Source organism: Gobius niger, assembly GCF_951799975.1.
Source record: "Gobius niger genome assembly, chromosome: 15".
NCBI classification, from domain to species: domain Eukaryota; kingdom Metazoa; phylum Chordata; class Actinopteri; order Gobiiformes; family Gobiidae; genus Gobius; species Gobius niger.
This window is the reverse complement of record NC_136866.1, coordinates 18226656-18252350: the sequence shown is the minus strand read 5'-3', so window position 1 is coordinate 18252350 and position 25695 is coordinate 18226656. Positions and strand designations below refer to the sequence as shown.

The following is a 25695-nucleotide window of genomic DNA, read 5'->3' as shown; positions in this document are numbered from 1 at the left end:
CATACCGCGTACAGGAGGCTCCATACCCCGTACAGGAGGCCCCATACCCCGTACAGGAGGCTCCATACCCCGTACAGGAGGCCCCATACCCCGTACAGTAGGCCCCATACCCCGTACAGGAGGCCCCATACCCCATACAGGAGGCTCCATACCCCGTACAGGAGGCCCCATACCCCGTACAGGAGGCTCCATACCCCGTACAGGAGGCCCCATACCCCGTACAGGAGGCCCCATACCCCGTACAGGAGGCCCGAAGGTTAACCCAGGTAGCTCTGGGTGGGTCGGTCGCTATGGCGTAGTTTCCGTAGCTGAGCTTTGAGGAATCTAGAGTTTGTTTTGGCACTCTTTGCAGACATGAATCCCACAAGTTTGGACGAAAAAAAAGGGAAAGAAAAAAACTCGGGCTAAGGCTTAGCGAAAGAAAGAAAGAAAGAGCACAGCAGGTGTGAAGAGAGAACAGACACACACACACATTCAGGGCCGGACCGAGTCAATGTTTGAACAGGCTGTGCACACTGGCACAGTCTAACCGGGCTAAATATGTGCTGTTGACAGAGGGGACATGTCGAGCGGCTATTAGCAAACGGCTCACAGCAAGCACCAGCGACAGAATATTAAGGAACAAGGAATTAAAAAGCACAACAAATTAAAACCGAGAAGAGACAGCGACACGGTTTGGTCAAAATTCTGACAATATTACCATCACTTCTCTAGTTTTTTTACTTATTTATTTAATGTGTGCACAAAAATAGTACTTTCAAGATAAATGTCATTTTACCATGTCATTTCCCTTGAAAGACAAACTGATGTCAGGTTATTTGTAGCAGTTAAATAGTTGATTATTTAAGACACTTCAGAGACTTTTGCTGTAGATTACGGATGTAAATATGTCCTTTTGTCATTTTAAGTTTTCTGAAAATCTTGTTAAGTCCAATATGGGAAAGTTTGGAGTTTGACGGAGCAACTAAAGGGGAGATGTCATTGCAAGAGTGTGAAGAAAACTGCCCTGCTCAAGTTCTATAACCTCTGCAAAAGCGCGAGTATCTTTAGCAGCTGCTGGCTCCCAGAAAGGAAAAGATCAGATCTGGATCACAGCGTCATCTCGGAAAATGCCATCTCATCTTAGATCGAATGTGTAAAAAGTTCTTGAATTTAGACAATTGATAGTGATTTTGAGCAGGTCTGGAGTGTCTTGAAAAACGATTCTGTATTCATTTTGGTTTATTTGGTCTGGACAGTGCATGTTAATGTGTAGCCTTGGGCTTCTTTGCCTCTGGTGTCCCACACTCGCACTCTCAAACACACTCTCATTAATCCTAGCCTATTGTACATGTTTTTGATGGTAGGGTAAACCGGAGTACACAGAGGAAACCTACACAGACACAGGGAGAACATTTAAACTCCACACAGAAAGACCCCGTCCGGGTGGGAATCGAACCCGGGACCTTCTAGCTGTGCCACTGTACCATCTAATGGAGCAAACATAATTTAGCTTAAATGAGAAAAACAAGAACACTTGAAATTAGACAAAATGTCAAAGGTAAGAAAAAACAATAATAAGATCGTCCAAATCTACTCGAAATCAGCACAAATCCCAAAATTTCAAGCACTTTAAAGTTATTTATTTTTGGGATCTCAGGTGGGTCCTTTATGATAAGCATCCTAAAGGGTGAGTTTCATCTCTTCTTTAAGGGAGAAAACAAAAAATCTCAATACTGACCACAGCGTCAAAAATCCTTAAATGAAATCGCGTCGAACTGTCTCCAACTCAGGCCTAGTATGAAATTAAAGCCCTACACCTGATTTTTTTTAAACAATGGATGAGGAAGCCACTAAATTGTTAGTTTTAGTCCAAACTCATTCCTAACTTTTCTAACATATTTGTAATATCCCAATTCTTCGCAGAGTTTATGGTCACTTTTCAAGTGGTCGTAGAAATGCAAGAAAACAAGCCTGAGAGTTCATGAAATTGATACAAACGCTTTGCATTTTCACCACAAATGTCTGAGTTGACAATTTACTAAAGGAGGACAAAACTAAATGTGCTCCACTCCGAGAAAAAGATCAGCCATAGTGCCTTTAATGAGGGTAAAGAAATAGCTTTATTTATGATATATTCTGTCTGGAATCCCATTTGTGGACCTTATTCTGTAAATTGTTTTGTGTCGTAACATTTGTGTGTTAGTCCAACTCATTGATTTATTCATGTACCAAACAAAGCATTAAAATCGCAGACATAAACTTACATCAAGCTTTATTTGAACACTGTCTGCAGCATCATCTTAGTAAACAGTTGTTGTCAGTGTCAGTCATGCAGCGGACATGTTTGAACCCAAGTTTCTTCCTCTGAGCCGCTGCGTGCCCTCATTGCCCTTGATGCAGTCGCTCATTACTGAAGCTTGCAGTCTATGGCCGTGGTGATTAAAAGTGATGTGATGAAGGAGATGGAGGTATGGGCCTTCCCTGTGGTGATGAGGGGATGAGGATGGAGGGGGGGGGGGAGCAGCTGCTGTTTCTGTGTGCAACGCCTCGCTGCACTCATCCAAGGAGTCTCCCCAAGTACAGAACTGCCTACGGGGTTGCAGCAGTGTCAGGATGTAGGCTATACTCTTCTATTTATGCCTGTGTATGGTGTTATACAAGTCTGACGCTGACAAATGTATTCACAAAACCCGACATAACAAGGCAGTATACCACAGACAATGGACCTGGACTTTGAAAACAACGGAATGGGTTTGGAGCAGGAACACTTTTAATGCTACAAACACAAAAAAATGATTAATTTCTTAAGATTTAAAATGATTAGATGAAATTAAATGTGTACAATTTCAGCAAAAACTGCTGATGAATTACACCATTTTTTAAATGTCATTATTTCCATTCATTATTTTGGGGGGATTTTTTTTTTTATCCAATGGCTTTAAAATTGCCTTAAAGTTGCATTATGTAACTTTCTATGTGAGAAAAACAGTTTATTTTTGAATGTATTTGACCTTGTAGTGACCCAGGGGCTGTATGAGTGGTCAGTAAAGTGCCTTTACTTTCCATCACAGTGGTCTCTCGGACGCTACAGGATCAACTGTTAGAAGGTTTTCACTGCTGACGGAGCTTCTCACCAGAAAACCTACAAAACAATTGATCCTGGAGCGTCTTAGAGACCACTGTGATGGAAAGTAAAAGCGCCATGCTGACCACTTATACAGCCCCTGGGTCACTACAAGGTCAAATATATACAAATATAAACTTTTTTTCTCAAATAAAAAGTTGCATATTGCACCTTTAATTTTCGGCACCAATCCATCCATCCATCCATTTTCTTCCGCTTTATCCGGGGCGGGGTCACGGGGGCAGCAGTCTCAGCCCAGACTTCCCGATCCACGCACACCTCCTCCAGCTGTTCTGGGGGGACCCCGAGGCGACACCAGGCCAGCTCGGAGACATAGTCCCACTAGCGTATCCTGGGTCTTCCACAAGGCCTTGTCCCACTAGGACATGCCTGGAACACCTCCCGCGGGAGGCGACCAGGAGGCATCCGGAACAGATGCCCTAGCCACCTCAGCTGGCTCCTTTCGACGTGAAGGAGTAGCGACTCTACTCCGAGCTCCTCTCGGGTAACTGAGCTCCTCACCCGATCTCGAAGGGTGCGCCCAGCCACCCTGCGAAGGAAACTCATTTCGGCCGCTTGTATTCGCGATCTTGTCCTTTTGGTCATTACCCAAATCTCATGACCATAGGTGAGGGTGGGAACAAAAAAAAAAAAAACATTAACTAGTTTAGCAAAAACAAGCTACTTAGGATTTTACAGATGTTGAGTTGAATAGTTTTCATAAAATATCGCAACGATATCAACAAAGACACAGATGAGCTATAGAGACAAATTAGCACCTCCAAAAGAGCCGGCAAAGCTTCTGTTTACTCAATGACCACAGGAACAGGAGCAGAATAGGCCAAATGCTACACGTCTTCCTCACGACGGCACCAAATCAGCCACTCCAACCTCCAATAAGGCACTTGTTAAAAAACGACCTACTACGGTCATTAAAAGTTGGAGAAAAGTTTATTCTGTACCATTCCCAAACTAAAAGTTGCCAGTCTGCAGGTGCTGAGGGCCGCTCTCTTTATTAATAGCTATACTGCTGACAAAATATAGTTACATTCGCCTGGAGAATCAGCCGGACAGCCAAAAGTAATTAAGGCTGGGCCGCCTACTGTGCACATGAGCATAAGGAGTTTTAATATGTGGATTTTGTAAACCTTACATCATACTTATCTATTTCTCTAAAAAAAAAAAAAAAAAAAAAATGTAAAGCCTTTTTGAATCCAATTTAATGATATGACATTTAGGGCCTTCATTTTGATCCAATTCATTTGGTCAGACTAACTGCTTATTAGGCCTAATAAGCCATTTTCACGTGTCAACACCCCTCTGTGCTTTTCTCTCATCTATTGTCTCTTCGGTTTCTGTTTAAGGGGCGGAGCTAAGGGGAAGATGCAGACAGAATACGGAGGGATAGGCGGAGTTTGACAAAACACAGAAACAAGCTGCAAAATTACTTCCCAGAATTCATCACGTTGAAAGGAGCCAGCTAAGGTGACTAGGGCATCTGTATCGGATGCCTCCTGGTCGCCTCCCTTAGGAGGTGTTCAAGCATATCCTATTTGGAGGAGGCCTCATGGAAGGCCCAGGACACTACTGTATGTCTCCGAGCTGGCCTGGTGTCGCCTGGGGGACCCCGCCAAGAACAGCTGGAGGTGTGCGTGGATCAGGAAGTCTGGGCATCTTTGCTGAGACCCGGCTGAGACCCGGCCCCGGATAAAGCGGAAGAAAATTAATGGATGGACATCGTCAATAAGCACTTTTACAACATGTCTAAAGTTAATGGACTCTTCGCTCGTGATTCTGTTCGCTGTGTGCAACAATATAAATAGTCAGTGGCCACTTTGGGTGGGCTATAAGCGTGTCTGCAGCCACAGTGGGTCAAACACGTGAAATGAAAAACTAGATCATGAAAACTAGATCATTTCGTCCATATCTGTGCTGGTCGTAAATGCAGACAAATCGAGGACTCTCCCATTTAAGGCAGAGAGTTCAGCCCTTTGTCCTCTTATTTAAGATGTAGAAGAAGGGCTAGAATAAGGGCTAAGGCTAAGTGGTAGGGGACGGGTCATAGAAAAGATCATTGGGTTTGGGCCTTAATGCTTTTTAAGGCTCTGCCAAAGCCCTGATTTTAAGTTTGGGAATGGAAAAGGGCTTTAGCTGTTTCTATGATTTAAAGTATGGCCATTCAGAGACCTCTGCTACTTATATCTCACAACACATCCAATCACACAGTATTTCAAGTTCATCCCCAATGCTAAAGAGATCAGTAATTAGCCCTGACTTTCCTGCATGCCCTCCCCCAGTGAGTCATGCACTAAATACAAGACACTTTTCTGTTCGGCTCGTGGCAATCCGTCATCAACCCGGCCCGTAAAACTCCTCGTGCGCCCGGGAGAGAACTGACAACGCCACGGCCGATTTGCAAACTGCACAAAGGACGTTTTCAGAGTCAACTCCACGCTTCGTCTTTCAAGTTCTGACTTCTGTCGCGTTTGTTGCCCGGCCCCTCCTCTGGCGAAAACAAGGACAAAGCTATAATTGTGTGGGTGACATTTTGCAAAATTATAGCAGTGACTTTTTTTTGTGTGTGTGAAGGACGATCCAGTAAAAAAACGCTGCCAACTGGTGTTTTATCACCTCTGGTAATTATGACTGCATGTGCTAAAATCTGTGCTCAAGAGGAGAGAGAGGGAAATACGGCATCAAGAAAAAAGAAGAATTAGAGAGCGGAAGAAAGAGGAGGCTACGGCAAAATCGAAGGTTCTGTAGCAATGTAAACGTTGCGTTTGCCGCACACATGGCAAAAACACTCATCACTTTGAGTGAAAAGCAGCTGCTTCAGGCGTGGGAGTGGTGAAAAACCTGGAGCTAGCGTAAAACTGGGACCAATCAATGTTTTTTGTTGGAAATTCACAAGGGCATGGGACAGAGGGCTCAAAACTGGGACTGTCCCGGGTAAACTGGGACATCTGGTCACCCTCTGGTTGCCAAAAAAATATGGCTCCAGAGCACAAACAAAGTCGAGCTTAAGTTCTGCCTCTGCTCTATATAAGATATAACGATGACATCCGTGAGGTAACACAAATCCTACGTATGGGTCTCTTGGAAAAAAGTTGAGCTTAGTACGACCTTGCGAGTGATACAGCAGTGTGTTACAGGAGTCTCCATCCTGTACCTTTGGAGCTCGAGTCCCTTCTCAGTCTTTTCTCAGTAGCTCAACAGTATTATGTATCTTTAAAGCTTGATCTTGGAGGTGAAACAACTTGTTTTTCAATGTAATGCCATGTATTTTAAATACTACATATTTCTAAGGGCAATGACTTGTCCAAGAGAATCGTCCGATGCCTTCTGCTTAGGTGTCAAAGTGACACATCAGTCTCTTGCCACATGAAGCGAACATTTCATGACTAACCAAGACACTCAGAGCTGCGTTTGTGACTCAAGCGGTGTCACATGACCGTTGAATCGAAAACAGGAATCCTCAAACATTCAGGTTAACGTTAAAGTCCGACCAATGGAAACAGCTCTTTAACACCACAAACGTTTGCAGTACAGCCCGACGTATTTCTCCCACTGGCACCTTCCGGACTCATCACTTCCCAGTTGCTCTGTACTTCAGACTGGGTGTAGAGCTGTGTGCGCGGCACTTTTTGGGCCAAGTCATTTTAAAACAAGCTTTTTCTTCTTTAATTAACACGATCCCTGCCCCTTGTGACTCGAGCTGTACAAGAACATCAAACTCACTCAAGAATGTCAGTGTCTCCAATTGGTTTTTTGACCCATTCATTAGCAACAATCAAATTACAGGCCCCACATGGCACTTGTTTAAGCCTCGATGGCTCAGGAGCTGCAAACAAGCGGCAAGAAAAATGTCAAAAATTCAAAAAATGTAAAATCACAAAGAGAGGGTGTTATGATTTTTGCAAGTATCTCAAACACATCTACATCAGTATCTTACACTTGTTTTTCAAAACAGCTGAAATAAAATATCCTGTAGTTTCACACGGTCTCCCCATAAGCCCCTACCTCACTCCTAGACATGCTTTTCCTCTTCTTTGCAGACGTGTATCTATAGGATCAGGGGTGATTTCTTCTAATCCTGATGGGCTTGACTGACAAGCATATTAACCATCAGAGAAAATCCGGATATTATGTGAAAAGGCATGTGGCGCATTTCGTAAACACTCGGGTCAAACATTTAACAAATTGAGTGCCGCACTGTTTTTGGGTTTTCGCTGTTGAGTGCCAACAATGCAGACCATTTTTCATGATATTTGTAGCACCACAGCATATTCTATGTTATAGCTATGGACTCATGCTATGGCTCATTTGAAAGCTGAGACTCTAAGCTCTCCGTAGGTGGAAACACTTTCTTTCTGTCATTATAGTGTGTGCATTTAAACAGCCTGGTTCTCGGATTGAAGACTTTAACAGGATGTTTCTCAGCCGTCCTTGGACCGATTTTAACCATTTAAAAACTCAGAGAAACATTTAAATCTCGATCTTTCCATGGGAAGCCGTTCTGCTACGCAACTCCACGCACCCTGGGACTAAAAAAAAGAAAAGAAACGCAATAAAATATATGAAATGTCCAGATCGTGACCTTTCACAAGTTTTTGATCGTCATTTATTTCACTTCTGTTCATCACAGAGCAACCAAAATCACAAATACGGTGTATTAAAAAAGCGTCTAGTTTCATTTTTTTTTTAAATGCAAACACAAGTTTTTCTGTTTTTAGGACTCAATGTGTTAAACGGACACAAATTCTGCTGTTTCAGTCGATGTACGTTTGGAACGGGACGAAAAAACTCTCAATAGACAGAAATGAGAAGAAAATCCTCTTAGGGAAGATGAAGCAGATGCATTCTTGTTAAGTACATTTAAGAAACGTGCTGCTTTGTGATTGGATCGATATTAAACTGGCAGCAAAGTTCCAGACGGTTCTGCTTTTCAACAGATACAAAAAAAAAAAACATACCCCAGCCTTTTACTCCGAGAAGAAAGAATTAAGCTTACCAAGAGACGAGTATGTAGGACCTTAAAGGAATAGGCCACCGTTTTTACATACTAAGATATGTTCTTACCTCACTTTAGACGTGTTAATATATCCCCGTCTGGTCTTTGTCCGCGCGCTCTGTCACGCAAACGGAGCACATACGCAACCTCTCCCACATGTCACATAGCTCCGAAAAAGCTCACGATAGAAGCTACCAAGCTCTTCCACGTGTTCCCTATTTAAATAAAGTTACGTGAAGTGTTTTCATGCGAAGTATATTTACCCAGAAATGTAGCATGTCGATTTTATAAGCAAATAAAAAGGGGGACTATATTGTGAGGCGTAATGATACGAGGAGCACAGCGTCCGCGTAGTAACTCCTAAAGACTTCCCCCGCTCACTTCCGGCAATAACCTTTAGGAGTTACTGCGCGGACGTTTTACTCCTCGTATCATTACGCCTCACAATATAGTCCCCCTTTTTATTTGCTTATAAAATCGACATGCTACATTTCTGGGTAAATATACTTCGCATGAAAACACTTCACGTAACTTTATTTAAATAGGGAACACGTGGAAGAGCTTGGTAGCTTCTATCGTGAGCTTTTTTGGAGCTATAGGACATGTGGGAGAGGCTGCGTATGTGCTCCGTTTGCCTGGCAGAGCGCACGGACAAAGATCAGACGGGGATATATTAACACGTCTAAAGTGAGGTAAGAACATATCTTAGTATGTAAAAACGGTGGCCTATTCCTTTAAGAGGAGCTTTTAGGGAGAGATGTGCACGTTTCAGGTCTGTTTTCAATGAGAACAACATTGTAATATGGTAAAAAAAAAAAAAAAAAGGTAGATTTTGTATAACACCGCCCCCTTTAAATAGCAGTCATTACAAAGCATCTATCTGCTAGTGCCATGTTAACAGTTATTGTCCCAGCTGTTGGTACTGTATCCAAGCGTTCACAAGTTGTCACCACTTGAGCAAGTTTCCTTTACCCGATAAACATGCTCATTCACGCGGCAGATTCTTTATCCAGATGAGAAAACAACCAAAGTCCCGTACAAATTAAGATTTACACATGATTTTCGGCTTTTGAGGAGAAATGGCGGGAGTGAACGAGCCCAGGTCAGTGTGTCAGCCAGCATCTCGCATACTGCAACACCTACTCTGCATCTCTGATCATAATAATACTAAAAATCGCAAGAGCAGACTTGGCGCCGTGTGGAAACCAGCTGGAATCCCCATGTATTTCTTTTCATACTTTAAACACCCATGGTTATGGCGCGCAGTAATTATACCACGTCTCCTCACCACCACTTATACGCACGCAGTAGGGTGGTCCTTATCTCAATGAAAAAAATAAAAATGTTTTTTTTGTTGCTCCCACCATCCTATCAGGTACTACCCCATTAGAAACCAATTCCTACCAATTATTTTGCAGATCAGAGTGTATTTAGGGTATGCTCAAGCCGGTTGAAGTTAGTAGAAAGAGAGAAATGCAAGAAGACTGTGTTGTGGCGTCGTACGGGCTCAGTATAAACAGCTGTCAAGGAATGCATTGAGGCTTTCTATCCAGAAAGACGAAGATGCGCCACGCGACGTGCTCTGTATGAACAGGCCTTAAAATGAATGTCAAGTCTATGTGTGATAATTGAAATTTTACTTAATTATTATCCCTGCATATGTTGGTCATGTGATGCACCGATAACACTTTTTCTAAAACTCATATGAGTATGAGTACTTTGATATAAGTACTTGCCAATACCCATATGAGTACAAGGCATTTTCTTTTCTTCATACTTTTTGAAGTGAAAAGACGGTTTATAGTGCTTCTGGGAGGAGTGCCATCACGTGGTATAACGTTCATGAAGCCAGGTGCCATACATTGTGCTCTTTCATGGCACGGCTGATTTACACACTAAAAATGTTTACCTTCAGATATGCTGGCTTCAAACTGACCAACAGAGAAAGACAAGAACTTGGCAACTTCTGTGTGTTGGGAGTATCAGCATACGTCAAGTCATGGTTCCTATCCCATGGTTCCCTGCAGGTGACTTGCGTCTGTTGAAGCTCCTCATCGAAATAGGCTCATCATTGTCATTGGGTGCCTTTAAGAAACTTTGTGGTCACCTCTGGTACCTAAGCGAAGAGTTGGTGGCCCTTGCCTTTTTTGATCCAGAAGTCGATGCAGCTGAGAAAAGGGCTATGATGAAGCAACTATGTCACAGTGCACAAAAGGACCCTGCAAAACGAATTGCAATCGACCAGTCCACAATCCATGATAAAAGGCTGAGGGATTTTGGTACCAGCAACACATGCACTTTCTTTGAGATTCTTTACACTCTTTGCTGGCAACAAGTCCAGATTTGGGAATCAAACGCAGACTATCTTAAGAAGTGGTCCGCGAACTTCGCGTTGTCAACGATACTGCCGAATGAGGAGTCGCACTGAAGCAGGAGTACAATGCCTTGATGAACAAATATGAGAAACAGACACAGTTTGTCCTACAGGTCGTCACAAAACACCGCAAACTGTATCTCGATTCAATGAAGGCAAGAGTGATCAAGGGTCTTGCTTCCACGTCATCAGACACATAGAGCGGTGGAGCTATGAACATCTCTCAAGCACTCTATTGAACTATCACTGACATGACATTGCCAATCCTTAAGAACACTGCCTATAGCTCTTTAACTCATTGACTGCCAGTCATTTTCAAATCAGAGAGCTCCCCAACTGCCAGAGGTTTGTCAGGATTTTGACTGTTTTTTCAAGACCCACAGAAAATTTAGGTCTGGGTCTATTTATTTATGGTTTATTTGGTAGGGACAGTGCAAGTTAATGAACAAGCCACACTGGATTGTAGCCTTAGGCTAATTTTCATCCGTCGTCCCCCATGCGCACTCTCAAACACACTCCCATACATCCTGGCCTATTGTACATGTTTTTAGTGGTAGGGGAAACCGGAGTACCCGGAGGAAACCTACGCAGATATGGGGAGAACATGCAAACTCCACACAAAGGCCCCGTCCTTGGTGGGAATCGAACCCGGACCTTCTAGCTGTGAAGCACAAGCACTAACCACTGTGCTACCGTTTTGTGTCAACACAAAACCCACCAAAAGAAAGATTAGACTCATCTAAAAAAAGATTTTGTTTGTACCTCTTTCCATTCTTTAGTAATCGTCCGTAGAAAATAGGTGAAATCACCCAAAATGCTGTTTTCTGACCAAAAAGCTGAGAAAACGAAAGAGCAATGCTGCCACCTGGTGACTCAATAAAAGAACTTGTAGTTCTTTTATTGAGTCACTAGGTGGCAGAATTAGGCAGCACAATTAAGATTTTAACTCCAGACATGCTCAAGGCTTTCCTGCAGCTGTTCCCATTGAAAAACCTAATTGACGTCTATAGACGTCACTGGCAGTCAGCGATCAGATTTCAATTGACGTCTATAGACGGGATTGGTTAATTACTGATGACTTTAACAAGCACTTTAATTGTCATTCTTGTGTTTAACAGCAATTTATATTATAACATGAAAACATGAAAATGTTTGTAATTTCGCCTATTATTGAAACTTGAGTCGCTTTGAGCATACCCTAAATATTGACCAATCATGGAGATATTTGGTACCAACTAGTTTCTACTAAGGGAGAATCTATTGGGAGGGTGGGAGGATGAAATTTTGAAAGTCAGAATTTAAGGACCACCCTAGCACGCAGCCTATGAAGCCACATGCTCTTTAGTCTCACCACAAATTGAGAGCGAGTTTTTATAGGTGTTTATTAATTCTGACTTTGTAGTTTGTCCTTTAGAGTTTTCCCGGGGGTGGTTTAGGTCTTATAAGCTGGTCTTATTGGGGTAGTAATTATTGATTGTACCATAACTACACTCCTCTTGGACATTGTTGGTAGATAAAGAGCACACATCCAAAAAAAGAATGTAACTGGCTGAAATGGGTTGAAGAAGTATTAATATCCTTGTGATATTTGGAAATCTGATTCTGTAGAGTGCACTCCAGCCTGATTTGGTTTCTTGCTTTAGATCTTTGTAGACTGGCATCGTGTCAGGAGCAGTGGGTGACCGCGGAGAATTAGCCTGCTGTGCCATTTTCCGGTCGCTGAACAAGAATTCTGAAAGCTACATTAAACACATCTTATCACATTACTGGATAAACGGAACTGGATTATGGCAATTGTTGCCGTTATCACGGGAACCTTAATCTATGTTGGCAACAGCTTCAACTGTTGTCTGCTCCAGAGACGTCCACACCAGGGCCCACAGGCAAAATGCAGCCATTAGACTGACCACTGTGGCCCTCGGAACTTCTGCTACATAAAATAACCTTCAACAATATAATATATAATTTGATCAACTTTCTTTGACTTTCTACTAATAATCTGAAACATGTCACCGCTGATGCTAATCGTGATTTTAATTTATGAAGATGCTTGTGATGCTTATGAAGGGCTCCAAAATCACATGGCTATGGAAACTAAATGTGCACCCGCTACAGCAGCATGATTCTGCCAAAGCTCGGCTTCGACTCTAAACACTTGAACGATGGCATCCATGAGGTAATGCAAATACTTTTTCTGTGGGTGTTAGAGTCTCTATAGTCTATAGCAGGGGTCACCAAACCTTTTTCAGCCGAGGGCCATCTCAAGAGCATTAAGCTGTTCGAGAGCTACCAGTTAAAAACAAATCCTAAAAGACTTATACGTACAGTTTTCCTTATAGGATATTGACCACATATTATATAAAAACAGCTTTATTTTAAAGTCATACTGAGTCATAAGAGCAGAAATGTATTTTTAAGAATCAATTTCAAGAAAATTCAGTAAAAAAGTCAGAAAGTCTCAAGGGCTACTGGGCATGCCCCAAAGACAAATTATATTTTTAAGTCAAATTTATAGATGTAATTTTTTCCATTGAGTCATGAAATATGAACACATTGAACCCTAATTTGCAGAGATTTAGTTAACGGGACCATACAGTGGTTAAAAAAAAGTATTTACCTCCCCCTACATACTCCAGCCATGTCCTAATGTTCACCACAACTGTCTCTAAAATCCTGCACTATTACTCAAAAAGTTGTTAATTCAGGTCCGAAGTGTATATAATATATAATTTGATCAACTTTCCGAAGTGCCGTATATAATATATAATTTGATCAACTTTCTTTGACTTTCTAATAATAAACTGAAACATGTCGCCGCTGATGCTAATCGTGATTTTAATTTATGAAGATGCACGAGCTTGAAAGGGGCTAGATGCAAGATAGTCATTTTATACTCACTACTGCCACCTCAGGTCTTATGCAGCTTCTATATTAAGCTCGTGCATGACGGCACTTCAGACCCAAAGTAACAACTTTTTTAGTGACAGTGCAGGATTTTAGAGGCAGTTGTGGTGAACAGGTCTGAGCTCATTCTACACATTAGGACATGGCTGGAACATGTAGGGGGAGGAAAATACTTAATTTTTTAATTTTTAAACTCTGTATAGTCCCTTTAATATAGAGACTGCAGTTACGCATTAGACTTGAGGTCTGAGGTGGGAGTATAAAATGACCAACTTGCATCTAGTCTCTTTAAGTATAACTAACAAAGCAAAAATAGAAAAAAAATCACCAAAGGAAATAATCCGATTTCAATATCCCATGCCCAGTCAGCACCGGTCTATGGTCTGCCAACTTCTCTTTATTGTTTCCTTCTTTTCTAAAACATGGTCGTTAACATAAACAGTTTGGACACCCCAGGTCTGCTCCAGTAGATGTAAAATGGTCCAGGACATGACAAAGACAGTCGTCATAGCCGCCCGCCATATTGTGCTTTGATGAACCCTTCAGACACGACAAACACAACATCCCCTTTCATTTAGATTAGAAAGTATTTAGCCCATGCCTTCCCAAATGCCATAGAGAATTAGCCAATATTCAAACATGCAACGCCGCGAATGGATATACAGCGCTAAATATTTGCTCCGACAAGTGAGGCCAGTTGCACCGCATTCGCCAAGTGCACCCAATCGACGCCAGCTTCACAATATCAACATTTGGACATTGGCCTCAAAAACAGGACTATATTGTGAGCGCCCATAATAAGTAAGAACAGTAACAAATAAAAATAGCTCTGCTCTGGCTCCGTGTCAGAATGATGCAAGTCCTTTGGGTCTTGTCCTTGTTTCCAAAATAAGCCAAAATTCCACATATGTTACTTTGATGGAGACGGCTTAAAATAATCAGGCTCATTTGAAGTTTTTCTGTTGATGTTACACTTAAATTCGGGTGATTAGATTACAGATTTTAGCTGATGACAAAAAAAAAACAAATAGGTCACTGTTCGGGCCAAGGCTTCGGTTTCGTTAAGAATAATATGTGGCTAATATTTTTGTTACCAGCAGAGGGCACTGTTTAATTTGATTTATAAGCCACACCTGTGTTGTCTACCTGCTTAGTAGTTATTGGGTGAGAGGCACTTTTTTCCACCGTGTCTCAATACCGTGTTTATTTTTGGTTGCAAGTGGAGTTTGTGAGCACAATAGAAGAAGTATCTTTTCCTCATTTCTCTTTCCCTATTTAAATATGGTTACATGATTCAAGTATAGTCACACAAAATTAAACATGTTGATTTTCTAAGCGGATAAAAAGGGGAACTATATTGCAAGGCGTAGTAATATCACTATGCCTTGTGTATAGTTCCACTTTTTATCCGCCTAGTATAGCGACATGTTTAATTTTGTGTGACAATACTTGGATCGTGTAAAGGCTCATGTAACCATATTTAAATAGGGAAAAAGCTTGGTAGAAACTAACTTAAGACCAGACAGCTCCATATCAACCTGTCTCAGCTCTGGCATGAACATATCTCAGTATTTAAAAACGGTGGCCTGTTCCTTTAAGAATCCCATGTGGCTATTATTTTTGTTCCCAGCAGAGGGCGCACCCGTGTTTTCTACCTGCCTAGTAGTTATTGGTGAGATGCAGTTTGTCCACCGTGTCTCAATACCGTGTTTATCTGCTGCCATGTTTGGACCATACAGTCACATTGCTGTGGAAGCAGGCGGCTTTTTTTAAATGTTTTCACAGGTGTAGAGGTCTGCGGTCCGGCTGCATGGGTTAACCTTTATTGCATCGATACTGAGGTTTGAACTACTGTGGTAGCCTAACCGCGGGGGCTGAGGTTTTCCTTTTTTTCCCCTGCCTTGGGTCTCTGCCGTTTGAGTGATAGACATGTTCTCCAGTCCGAATTATCGAGCCTTTGGCTGCTGGCCAATCAGAAGTGTCTGCTGAAGAATCATGTCTGCGCTGCAGTGGCGATAAACAAACTCCACGAGTGTGTCGCACAGTGCAAACCGCAAACTATTTTCACAGCTAGAATGTGTGTGTCTCCTGACATGTGGGTCGGATTGGGTCACGGAATGATCATTTCATCGTGGTGCGGGTCGGGGTGGTGCCTCCGCTCATCCTCACTGAACGTGCTTATCATTGTAAACATCTTTACAGCAGGTTTTTGACGTAAATATGTGGTGGAAACAGCGTTTACAGCTTGTGATTCAGAGAACGCTTTCATAGGAAGGGAGAAAGAGTGTGAGCCCCAGGCCTGTTCAGTTGAGAATCATTGTTTCTTTGACAACTCTTTAAATGCCGCTTTGCGGCCTCTCGCAGATATACATCTTGTTGCTACATGAAGCTGAAATAAATGAGTATTATGATTTATAACAACAGTTTAAGAAGTAGCCCAGAATTTTTGTATTTGTAAAATCGTATCGCTCTAGTCCATGGATTATGGTCGCACTGTTTTCTATGTGTTTATAGCTTTTAGACAAACTAACTCAAAATAATTGAGTGAGAGCAAGTCCACTATCATCCACAAACACTAATAAAATACACAGGAAATTTTGGGGGGGGCTACTCATTGTTCTGAATGTTCTCATCAAATCAGATATTGGCAACAAACAGACACAGCTAAACCTGAACTGAGGAATTTGCATGTCATCAATAGCACTCCAAGGTGAGCATTTTGACAATAGTTGCTACGCTAGCAGGAAGCAGAAAAGTGTCAATCAGACGGCTGTCAGTTGTGTGCTGCGAGCCCGCAACTCACCAAGGGCCTGACCTGATTTTCAGAGCGTGACAGCCGTGAGTGGTGCACTATCAAGCACCATCAGAAGTGCGATACGGAAAGAGAATCATTGAAAACATAATAATTTGGGTGTTTTTGCCCATTCAAGTAGCCTGGCCAGCCAGATCCACCTCGACAAACACAGATGGCAGTCACATGGAACACACATGAGTACCTCTCTCACGGCGCCGTGCTGTTGTAGTCTTAATAACCGTAAGACTGGAAGTTCTAGTCCAAAAACACAAACAGGAATGGAACCAGTAAAGACGGAAATATTTCCCTGGGCCCTCTGTGCAGTTCCTCGCTGATAAGCTCCTTCACAAAGAGACGCATCAAAGCAGACTTGACAGGTGAGTGTTTGAGCAGCCCAGGCTAACAGCTGGACTAAAGCGCTCTGCTCGTCACGTTTGTTAGTGAATTAAACAAATCAGTAAATGGCAATGTGCATGTCAGGCCAGCCCTTTCAAACAACTTCAACGGCTGCGTGTCCAGACTACTTTTCTGTGTAAGCTACCATTCTAGACAAGTGGTTCTCGACGGGTCAGTTGCAGGAAAATTATTAGCGGATCACATTAAATACACTGCTCACAAAAACTTAGGGCACATTTAAAAAACACATCCTAGATGTCAATCAATTCGATTTTTCGGATGAAAATCTTTATTCATAGTGTAGGGCAATGTGTTGAGAACAAAATAACATAAGAATGATAAATGGAAATCAAATTCTCAGCCCCTGGAGGTCTGGATCCAAAATTATAGTCAAAATCAAAGTGACAAATCAGGTCACTGGTTCATCCAAATTCTGTAGAAATTCCTCAAAACGAGTCTGTATCATCCTCAGTAGTGTGTGTGGCCTCCACGTGCCTGAATGCACTCCCTACAACGCCTGGGTATGCTCTTGATGAGACCACGGATGTCCTCCTGAGGGATCTCCTCCCAGACCTGGATTAGAGCATCAGTCAGCTCCTGGACAGTCTGTGGTGCGACGTGGCGTTGATGGATGGACCGAGACATGATGTCCCAGATGTGCTCTATTGGATTTAAGTCTGGGGAACGGGCAGGCCAGTCCAGAACATCAATACCTTCATCATGCAGGAACTGCTGACACACTCTTGCCACATGTGGCCTGGCATTATCAGGCATCAGAAGGAACCCAGGGCCCACAGCACCAACATATGGTCTTACAAGGTCTGAGGATCTCATCCCGGTACCCAATGCCAGTCAGGGAACCTCTGGCTAGCACATGGAGGGCTGTGCGGCCCTCCAATGAAATGCCTCCCCAGACCATCACTGACCCACCACCAAACCGGTCATGATGGATGATGTTGCAAGCAGCAGAACGTTCTCCAGGGCGTCTCCAGACTCTGTCACGTCTGTCACATGTGCTCAGGGTGAACCTGCTCTCATCCGTGAAGAGCACAGGGCACCATTGGCCAATCTGCCAATCGCTGTGTTCTCGGGCAAATGCCAATCGGGCTGCACGGTGTTGGGCAGTAAGCACCGGCCCAACTTGTGGACGTCGGGCCCTCATACCACCCTCATGGAGTCGGTTTCTGACCGTTTGAGGACCAACATGCACATTTGTGGCCCTCTGGAGGTCATTTTGTAGGGCTCGGGCAGTGCTTCTCCTGTTTCTCCGTGCACAAATGAGCAGATAGCGGTCCTTCTGCTGGGTTGTTGACCTCGGTCGGCCCCCCCCCCCAGGTCTCCTGGTGTACTGGCCTGTCTCCTGGTATCTCCTCCATGCTCTGGACACTGCGCTGGGAGACACAGCAAACCTTCTTGCCACAGCACGAATGGACGTGCCATTTTGGACGAGCATCACTCCCTGAGCAACTTCTGTGGGTTGTAGATGCTCCTCATGAGACCTCTAGTGGTGAGAACACTGGACAAATGCAAAAGTGTTCCAAAAATACGGTACAAAGGATGAAGACAGGGAAATGGTCTGTGGTCCACCTGCAAAACCATTCCTCTTTTGGAGTGATCTTGCTAATTGCCTCTCATTTCCACCTGTTGTCTGTTTAATTTCCACAACACCAAGTGAAATTGATTCACAATAAGCGTGGCTTCCTAACTGGACAGTCTGATATCCCAGAAATTTGACTGACTTGGAGTTACATTGTGTTTTTTGAGTGTGCCCTAAGTTTTTGTGAGCAGTGCAGTTAAAATAGTGTTTAGCTTTTTTTCTTTTTGAAAGTAAACCTAATGATAAATACAATAAAACAGAGCCAAACTGCAAATTATTATTATTATGAACATACGGTTACATTTATTCTTATTGGGTCACGGCATGTCGTGCAACACTGAGGGAGGAACGGATCCTGAAGCGATCAGTTGAGAAGCACTGTTTTAGATGACAAGTTTATAAACCATATTCTAGTGTGACCATAATGCAATTTGAATAGCTGCAACTATCGAGATTCAAAAGGTTGAAATTACTAAAATAACTTCATAAGGATGTAATCTGTATACTTGCCAATCCTGTAGTTAAGACCTCTACAAATGTTCTGACAGCATGTGATTCTTGAAATAGCACTTAGTCTTTAGCGTTCCAATTGTTCAGAGAAATTGCAATTCAACCTCTTCTCAAAAACTATTAAACCCAGCAGACAACAGAAACCGCTCTCCTTTTTAAATCCCACTTTATCTTTCATCAACAGACACTCCCAGTAGGCACAGCTCCTCCTCTCTGTCCACACGACACCTGCGAACATCTGCGGGGAGATGCTACAGCCCTGCCTTCGCCCCCAGACACTTGATGGATTGTGGGAAGAGTGCCAGACTGATTAGGGCCTAGACAGAAGGCGCTAAACAACGCAATTGGAAAAGCACCTGGGCATTGATAGAGCTCTCAGTCATCAGCACTTCTGCTCAAGTGGTTGGTGTCCCTTCGGCTGGGCAACAAATGTGGACAAAAACGTGCAGCTCGGAGCATTGATCAGACCCTGCGCCCAGGAGGGAAAAAGTTAATCAGACAAGACACGACTCCTTTGTCAGAGGGAATTTTATTGATTTTATATAGAGATAGAGTTCAAAATGAGTGACTGGCAACTATCCACTTGACAAAGCTTTCAGATTAGCCACCCAGAACTTTTTAGTAGGAGTGCAAGGCAACTTTATTTATACCACGTCCACCTGCCAATCATAATGTTACGCTTATTGTGACCAACTTTAAACCACTATGCTTGATTTTTATCCTTGGTGGGAGAAGTGATCGGGGGTGCTTTGAGCTCAAGAGAAGGACACAGGACTGAAATGGAAAGTATTTTGTCTCAAATGGCACAGCAATGGAGGGTTTCGGGAAGAATACCTTGAAATTGTATTTACACACGTTACAGAATCATGACTACTTCCTTTGAATTGTAAATGTATTTTGGAGTGTACTGCATTATTTTACTAAACCGTTTCAACACTGTACACTCTATTCAATACCAAGACAAATCAAAACTTATTTGTTACAATGGAGCCAGGCTACGCTAAACTTTTGCACATTTAAAAGTTCCATGCATCTTCATGTGTGGATCTCAATCAGATGGAAGACGAGTGATTTTAATGTCCCAAGATCACGCCGCAGAAAAAAGTGGCTAATACTATGCGTAACACTGTGTGCACTTGCTGTCTTACGCTGCTCATAATGAATCACTGGTGCCATGTGTCGTCTCCTGGATGTTCCTGTTAGCAGCTGCACATTTTATTCACGCAACGTCGTCTCGTCTGGAGTCCGGGCTGCTGTGGAGAAGCTCATCCGCGATACCAACAAGCACGACTGGACCGACTTAGAACAGCACAAGATCGTGACTCAGCAAAAGGAACGGAGCCTGAATTTTGACAGCACTCGTGGCCCGCTTACATGACAATGAAAAAACGTGAACATTTTCCATTCATTTCTCAAAATTTCAACTCCACAACTTCGGTTCCACAGAACAGAACTAAGACATTGTTTTTATAGCTTTTCTGAAGTAGTGAAAAGTCGGTGGGCTTTGCTTGGACATCATTTCCTCTGAATCCAGTTCAGTTTTGACCTGGAGCTGCGCAGGTGAGAGCAGTGAGTCAAGAACAGCCACCAGCGTGTCATTAACAACACCTGGTTTACTGCTCAGCTATGTGCAGCACTGTGGGGAGACGGAGAGAACACAGACAACAGCTGTGGACAGAGGCGTGACCACACTCTAAAGGGCAGAAAAAGTGACAGTGCGGGATATAGGCTACTGAGCAATTGCCTATAACAAGTCACAGATGAGAATGAGCTTTATCCACCAACAAAAACATATTCATCTATTCAGCAAAAATGTAACTCCTCAAGAAAGGGCTAGAAAGTCACTAACATCCTTTCCAAAAGAAAGATTTGTTAAAGGGATAGCACAATATGAGAAAAAAAAAAGAATCCAATATTTGGCCACTCATAAGCAACATAGAGGTAAAGGCTGCAGAGCAAATACCCAGATTCAAAGCGGTTTCGAATCTCCAACAATTTGCTGAATGTCCCTACACACTTTTTCACCCATTTCAGCTTGTTATGTCTAATAAAGCCTACGAGCCACAACACCCTTGAAAAAATTGTAAGCAACTTGTGTCTGAACTCAGAACCAGGCTAAAAGTGATAGTCTGTAAGTTTAAATGTTTTACAAATGTAATAGATTGCGCATAATTGAGCGCCTGGGCCTGCAATTTGATATAACGTTACAGGAGTAACATACATTTTTGTTTTCTTTGCTGATCTCTACTCCCCGGTGCCATCACTTTGACCAATGAGCCGAGCTTTAAAATTACTAGATACATGGAATGGATGAGGGAATCTTATTTGTTTAGCACTTTTCACATGACACAAATCACAAGAACTTTTTTTTTTAGTCACTCCATAATCATTGGTGGTAAGCACATACCTGGGCCAGTGGACCCTCTGACCAACAACAACCACCACCACATGCCACTCATTCAGGCACCTGGTAGCTCCTGTCCCAGTACTGACCAGGCCCATCCTGCTGAGCCTCAGAGATCTCATGAGGTGGTAAGGCTAAATCGAAACATGGACCAAAACAGCCCTAAAATGGGACTGCAATACAATACAAACTTTTATTTAAAGCTGTGTTGGCAGAGCATGTGAAGACTGCAGTGATTTTGCAACGAATTGTGGCTTCTTATGGATATTACATCACCCAATATTGTGATATGCAGCTCTACAATTTTACAGATGTGAAACCACTCTGTCGAGAAAAACATTTACACATTGTTATTTACGTCTTTAATCATGTTCTCTTTTTCTTTAGGCCTGAAGCGGCACTTGAGCATAGGCGGCAGCTCTTAGCCAGCAGTGGTCATAATGTTACAAACTGATTTACTGAGAGAGAAATTTGTTCGAAAGCCCTGCCCTGGAGCGTTAACCTCCTGCTCCACAAACATGCTGAGCCTTGCCCAGTTGGTTAAGTGGCTAAAGAGCATTATGGTGCATGCTGCATAATCGTTAGACATTTCGAAGCCTTAGTAACCTAAATTATTGTTAAATCCACACCAAGTACCAAGAGAAATTAGCTTTTTATCTAATTATGGGTGCTTTTATATGTGGAAAAAATACCTCTGAATACATAGGTCTTTACTGTGAACAGGCTCTTCGCTTCTCAAGCTAGACTTAAGTAATACGAACAGAGCAGATCAGGCCACAAATTGTAAACTTTTCACCCTAAAATTGGTACAAAAGCTCTCGAGCTCCTACCAATCCAAAAAGTATTTTATCCACTAAATGCTAAATATGATCAACATGGAATTTTCATGGTTAAAAAAATGAAATCCACCAATATAAAACCACCACAAAAGACAATCATGCTATTTTTCCAAGTACACTCATCACGTCACAAAGTATGTGTGCACAACTTCATCATAGTCAGGCTTTTGAGTCTTCAACCGAACGAGGACGAGGTAGAACAAAGTATCATGAGCTTTTACTGAGGCTAAATAAAAACAATAAGAACAATAAGAAAAAAACTAAACTAAAAAACATTATCAAAGGTCTGACACTCGGCCTTTTCACACTCTGTGGATCATTGGAAAAACCATCTTAAAAAAGGAGGTCCTTGGAAATATTTATTCCAAATTTGTGTCGTTAATGAATGATTAAGCCGAAACATAAACTTTATCTGCTGCACTAGGTACATGTGGTTTAAAACAGGATTTGACAGATCCTCTTTCTGAGGCTTCATCTCGCTCACCCACGGCAAAATGAAACCAACATCGTTGCATATAACCGGCAGCTTGTTTACCTTCATATTCATAGATAAGGTTTTATTAATCCAGCTAATAATAAACCATTTCGCAGGCTGTAAAGTCTCCGAAGCAGCACAGCGTTGGAGGGAAAACTGTCAGTACACGATCCATTAGCACCAACTAATGGATGACATGAATTCCGTTGGGTCCGTTTGGCCGAGCCTGAACTGGACAGTCGGTAACAGCACTATACGAATACGATCTAAAAGGGATGGAGATGCTAAAAATAGCTGCGTATCAGGGTTTCCCCAAACACTCTCAGGCCCCTGGGGTAGGTCCGGGTGTGTTTCTAATGCGACCCGCTAATCGCAAACAGATGACCAATTTCAAGACGGGCTGCCAAACCATGACATTTTATTTAAAGTCCTGTTCACAGCTTCTGACCTAACCCTTTCTAAAAGCTTCGCAATTAGAAAGTTTCTAGTTTATCATCCTATTTTTTCCAGTTCCAGGCTTCACCCACATCTAAAAGCTTTTCGACTGGAGCTTACAGCCTGTAGGCCAGTGTAACGCCTCATTTGAAAGCTAAGACCTATAAAATGGATCTAAACTTCCTCCTTGTTAGGAAGATATGTTCTTACCTGAGCTTAGACAAATGTATACGTACGTCTGTCTGGCGCTCTGTCACGCAAAAAGACCACAGATGTTGTTAGCATTTGGCCACTCCCTGTATATTCCTATAGGTCCAAACAGGGGTGAAGTGAGAAGCGACCAAGCTCTTCCACGGGCACAAAGACCAGACAGGTACGTATCAACTCGTCTAAGCTCTGGTAAGAACATACATATGTCAGTATGGAAAAACGGTGGCCTGTTCCTTTAAGGCTTGGGTCAAGGGGTTAAAAGGATTAAGAAAAATATCGAAATAATATTGTTATCACAAAATTTCAGACGTACAAATGAATATTGATTTTTTTCATATTTTATATACCTATGATAAATAAGCAAAAATTGTTTATTCAAAAAGAATCTATTGGCCAACTGCAATTGTTATTGTTTATTTGTGTGATTTTCACCGGATGTTTTGGTGACTGGTGGGCAAACAGCTGATTTTTCCGAGGTTGAAGAGCTGTTTATTCAAATCACAGATCTTGCACAGCACCGATCTTTTCACAGATGCAATGCTCTGTTTGTGAATGATGTTTCGACCCACCGTAGAACTATTAATATCTGTCATACATACACACAAACTGCAAGGAACTAGTTTTCCAGCAAGTTGTGTCGAAACAAGACTTTTAAAAACACTCAATCAGGACCAAAAAAACACTCAAAATTTAACTAAACGCTTAACTAAAACTTTTACACATTTATAAGTTTAATGCATTGTTTGTTTTTGACTGAGTTTATGCGATATATTGTGGTTTCTCGCGATGTGGATATTGCATCTCCTAATATCGCAAAACGATGTTGTTGTTTTTTGCGATATATCGCGCAGCCCTACATTTGCACATTTGTCTAATTGCAATGAAAATGGGGGGTATATATTTGCACTAAAATGCCATTGCGCACAATTGCTTACTTAACATACAATAACGCACGATTCCCTAGATTTAGCTTTGGCGATTAATGCACGACAAGTACCGACATTCAGCACAACATTTAGTAAAAGATGCAAACTCTACCGGCTTATGTTGACGTGTGCCACGGTGGGCAACACTACAACAAGGCAGCTCCAGACGCCACAACTATTTCTGAGTGGATGTGCACAGCTACACCTCTGTGCGTAAAATCAATCGAAATACGCAGCCGACGTGACTAAACGGAGCCCAAGCAGAGGAGAAACGCAGTTGTACACACGCACAAGACTAAAGGGGTCCGCGGTGAGGGGCCATATGTCTCATCTGGCCAATTAGCTCAGCAGCTAGCCCAGCAATGGTCACAACAAAACGCGTTTGCGCACCGACAGCCGAGGCTAGCTCCCCCCCTGGTAACATGCTACTACCTACCCGGGAGAAGAGCGCGGGGTTAAAAATCCAAGTCCACGGCGCGCAGGAGGTTTGTCAGGCCGAGGAGAGGGTCGGATCCCGGGGGTTGAAGATGCATAGTCCCATCATGGTGATCAGGCGGTGGGGCTGCGTTTCCAGCTCGCGGCGGCGCTCACGGCACCATTAAAAACTGCATTGTTGGAGCGACGGCTGTGGACACGGGCGAACAGCACACACAGCAGCGGAGAGTGCGCAGCAAGGCATTGTGGGAAACGGCAGTGGGAGCTGTGGGGTTGGAGGGGGGGGGAGAGAGAGTGGGGCAATGGCGCCATCAGGTGGTGGAAATGTGAACTGCAAAAGGAAAGGTTCGGTGTCACAGACTTTATTTTTTTTATTCTGCAGGGTGACCAACACAATTTACCTACAGGGCCACCTCCACAAATCAATGTCAGTTTATGTGTTTGAAATAAATACTTAAAAGCAAATATTTTCATGCTCTGATATTTTAATTATTTTTTTATTGTGAGTTATGAGACAGTTGCAAAAATGAGAGAGAGAGAGAAAAGAGACAACAGTGACAGTGAAAACAACAGACAACAATTGGTAAAGCAAATACTAGCAGTTCTGATACATTTGAGGGGGCCACACATTTGCCCTGGGGAGGTGCGGGCCTCAAGGAAAACAGAATGGGAACCATTGCTTTAAAGAAATTGAGTCACAAGAACAGGAACAACTGCATATTCAAGACGTTGACCATTACACTTGTAGAATAAATCTGCTATAATGCTATAAAAAAAATATAGTTAAATTAGGTTATTTAAGGACTGTATAGTGAGTTGAGGGGCCATCAAACTGCCCGGGGCGAGAAGGTCCCCAGCTCCACCCCTGGGCCGGGCCTTTCTGTGTGGAGTTTGCATGTTCTCCCTGTGCATGTGTTCCACTAAGGGCTGCATGTTTTTTTTTAACTCAACTATGGATCATGTGTCTGGACTTGTGCCGTAAAGCTACACTGTGTAACATTTCACCTGATTTGTAGTATAAAATAAAAGCATTATTTTTTATTACAAATATTTTAATCATAGAAAAAACAAATAAGCAGGTCTTCATTTCCATCTTAACCCTTTCTTGTTTAGGGCCCTTTTCCCCAAAATGCTATACATGTGTTTATTTGGGTTTAACTCAGCCTCTACAAGGGGTAGATGGCTAATCTTAAATAAACTTTATCCTTGGGACTTTTTGTTGAAGTGAAAAATAATTAAAAAAAATTACAGTTAGTAAAAATTAGATTGAAAAAGAAAA

General features: G+C 42.6%; 1 protein-coding gene across 1 annotated transcript in view; it reads right to left on the bottom strand.

Moving 5' to 3' along the window:
• extl3 (exostosin-like glycosyltransferase 3) overlaps nt 1-24652 on the bottom strand; it is a 50628-nt gene extending 25976 nt beyond the window's left edge. The window contains exon 1 of the mRNA XM_079572672.1: nt 24418-24652. The gene's annotated coding sequence lies outside the window, so the exon portion shown is untranslated. The remainder of the gene's footprint in view (nt 1-24417) is intronic.
• Between the last annotated feature and the right edge of the window lie 1043 nt (nt 24653-25695).